We start from the raw sequence: 3,564 nt of genomic DNA on the forward strand, positions 1-3,564 counted from the left end.
CCAAGCACAAGAAAAACCAATTCGTTAATTTCAAAAAGCAAACGCGTTCGTTTACTTTGATATTTGGCATAAATCATACATAGGGTAATTGCTTGCGAATGACATTACCAAAAAAATTCAATCTTAATTTTGTGAAAATATACGTAGGGGTGCCCACAACCGACCCATGCCCACAACCCCCACTTCTCCCCTATAGATATATATATATAAAAATCAGAACTAACCTACACAGACGAGCAAAACTGTAACACGATTTCATTGTTTCAACTTCAAAGGTCTGTAACTTTTTTTCTAATACAGGGATCTTGAAGATCTAAGTCTTGTTTTGTAGATTATATCACCCCCAAACCATGATGGAACCGCCACCGTGCTTGATAGCGAATTGGGATACTGTAAGTCATTGCTACCAGTGCAAAGTGGTCGGGCTTGTATGGAACCGCGGTCATAAATACTTCTAGATGTGCTATCGCTATGAAACTTTCCCCAAAAATCTAAAAAAAATATTATAAATATGAAATAAAAAAATTTACCGGATCGTACCATTATATCCTATAGTTTCCATAGAAACGATAGCATCAGTGGTGGCACTTTCATGAGAGAGCAGTCATAAAATCACTTTAAATGGTCACATCAGGCTAATATTTCTACTGTAAGTTATTTACAAGCATAGAACTATAATACAAAAATATTGGAGTGATGACTTTACTCTACTCCCACGCCAACATCCTCAAAAAAGTTATGATAACAAAAAAATAGTTTAATATAATAGGACAAGTAAAAAGTAATTCATTATTTGAAGAAGGATTTTTTGAGAAGGGTATTTTGAAATTATATAATAATCGAAATAATTCGAAATGGCTATAGATTGTAGAAAAAAATGGTGCTTTTTAAAAATAAATCGGTTAATTCTAACCATAAAAAAAAGCTTTGAAATTCATGTACAAATAATGGATTACTTGGAAAATCATAAACATAATTGTTAAATTGTTTCATTAAGTAAAGAAATGGTTGTCTCTAGAAGCGGTGATTTTTGGATATAAGTAATTTTTCTTTTCCCACTAATAAATGGGTCAGAGCTTAAAAGCAATCTGTTTAATAAATCTGTGTTTGAGGCGACTCGTGAAATTTTGCGTGTATGTTGCAATCGAAATTTTTTAAAATCTTTAATTCTCGCCTCAGCGGCTAATTATTAAATTCTTATCAATTCCCGTTGTGTCGGCAGATATTTCAGGATTACTAAAGAATTTTCTGGCTGTGTTGCCATTATTCGATGGCATTTTAAAATAATAATTTCTTTGCACTCAAGCTAATCAGATTATTTTTTCAAAAATACAACATAGTTTATTTGTTTTTGCAATTCTTCCAAATCCGGCTCATATCCCTTATTTTTTATCTTCTTAATTAAGGCATCCAACACATTTCTAGTTCTTTGGGCAAGTGTTCCGCATTCTTTAATCCAAATGTTAAAAATATCCTTCCGAGAATACTCGCATTGACTATGGGTACCTTGGAAAAGAATTAACTAATTAAACGAAAAAATAATCTAAAATTAATAAACATTAAACACAAAGCGAAAAACTAAAGTACAAGAAACTAAAATGACAACAACAACATAACAGACACAGAACAAAAACATGCTTTCCTCCTAGATAGAGCTACTAAAAAATGAGGTTAGGTTGCATTTTGTTATGGCAAAAGTGCATCTGCAGGTTTCCGCAGCTGAAGTAAACAATTTTATAATCTTGAAATATTAGTAAATAACGGAACATACGTTTCATTTGGGGGCAACCGGGGGGAAATACTTAAAACTTTACATAAACATTGGTAACGCACAACATATATGAACAAAAAAGTCGCACTTTTTTAACAAGTATTTACACGAAACACAGGACAAACTATTTATATATTTATCTTTAAAAATAAAGTTTATACCATTATATACAATATCCATTACAACAGTTTTTGGTTTAACAGCGCTTTATAATCGCTCACTTTGCACGACAATTACTCCGCGAATTACTAGTAATTGTTTTTTAAGCCTTGTTCTATTGATAAACAGATGAGCCAAATTTGAAATCAAAATTCCAAAGTTGATTTTTTGATTTTTGGCCTATGGGACCGACCACTGTGCAGTGTCTTAAAAAGCAAGCAATTCCAAAATACTTTTGTTTTCAAGATTATATGGTCGGATGAAACAAAAATTAATCGCTTCGAGTCAGATGGGCGCTCTTGGTATTGGACTAGAGATCCCACGATCCAGTCACCAAGGAATGAGTGACAAACCGCTATCGGTTCCATCATGGTTTGGGGGTGCATTAATTTAAATGGAGTTGGTTCCTTGTTGTTAATCGATGGAATAATGCGAAAGGAGCCATATCTATCCATTTTACAAGAAAATCTTCCAAAGAAATTTTGGAAAGTTGGGTCTTTCTGCCGAAAAATGCGTTTTTCAGCAAGACAACGACCCCAAGCACACGTCCATATTGGTAAAAAATTGGATGTCAAAACAGAAATTTCAATCTATGAAGTGGCGACCACAATCTCCCGACATGAATCCAACAGAAAACTTGTGAAGTCATGTGAAATCGCAGCTGGAGAAATATGCAGTTCCTCCAAGTGGAATGAAGGAGTTGTGGGAGCGGCAGCAGGGCGTATGAAATGATATTCACCCGGAAATGATACGACGGTATACCTAAAATATGCCCAGACGCATAGAAGAGCTAAAAAAGTCCAAGGGGATGTGAACTCACTATTAAAAAATCATTATTAAAAATATTTCTTAAAAAAATAACCAGAGTGCAAAACTGTAACATTTTTTTTTTTTTTTACAATTTGGCGCGTCATTTTCTTTAACTGATATCAAATGGTTGAATTTTACTTAATAGTAGTAAATGATATAACCTACAAAACCAGACTAAGATCTTCAAAATCTGTGCATTAGAAAAAAAGTTACAGACCTTTGAAGTTGAAACAATAAAATCGTGTTACAGTTTTGCTCGTCAGTGTACATATTACCCTTCGCAAGGGCATAAGTACTCGTATTACGCAATATATATGTACAGCCGATATAGAAACGAAAGCATATGTCGGGTCAAGATACTCCTTGTCCATGTCTTATTTTAATTATTAGACGGTTGTAGATGGCAAATAGATTGAGCGCACCACTGCTTGTTTTAGACTGTTCCAGAATCCCGAAAACTGGGCTATCGAAAATGTTGTGATGCACATACTGGCATCTCTGTCTCTCGCAGTGGCTCAAGCATACACGCACGACAATCGCCTAGTGCGTAACCCTTTTTCCAAATCTCTAACCTCACGCAAGATGTTCGCATCGAACTATTCTGAACACCTGGCGAATAGGTAGAATAAAGCGCACTAACAAACAACCGTTAGAGTGCAGCGAGTAGAACCGTTACACTTGATTCGATTCCCCATACACTGACTAGCATAATTTATGATCCGACACATACATATATATTTTACATTTACCTCTTACAAATATAACGGAACATGGTATGAACACTTTGCACATAACAGTTAGAGCAGGACAAAACTTATCTGAAA

The 3,564-nt window shown here is 34.5% G+C and overlaps 1 long non-coding RNA gene across 1 annotated transcript; it reads left to right on the forward strand.

Annotated features, from left to right (window-relative positions):
* Window positions 1-234: 234 nt before the first annotated feature.
* On the forward strand, window positions 235-545 carry LOC108098400. Its single transcript, XR_001771837.2, has 2 exons — window positions 235-275; window positions 332-545. It is a non-coding gene; the product is annotated as an uncharacterized LOC108098400 (long non-coding RNA).
* The last annotated feature ends 3,019 nt before the right edge of the window (window positions 546-3,564 follow it).

Source organism: Drosophila ficusphila, unplaced genomic scaffold (assembly GCF_018152265.1).
Source record: "Drosophila ficusphila isolate 14025-0441.05 unplaced genomic scaffold, ASM1815226v1 contig_220, whole genome shotgun sequence".
In the NCBI taxonomy this organism is placed as follows: domain Eukaryota; kingdom Metazoa; phylum Arthropoda; class Insecta; order Diptera; family Drosophilidae; genus Drosophila; species Drosophila ficusphila.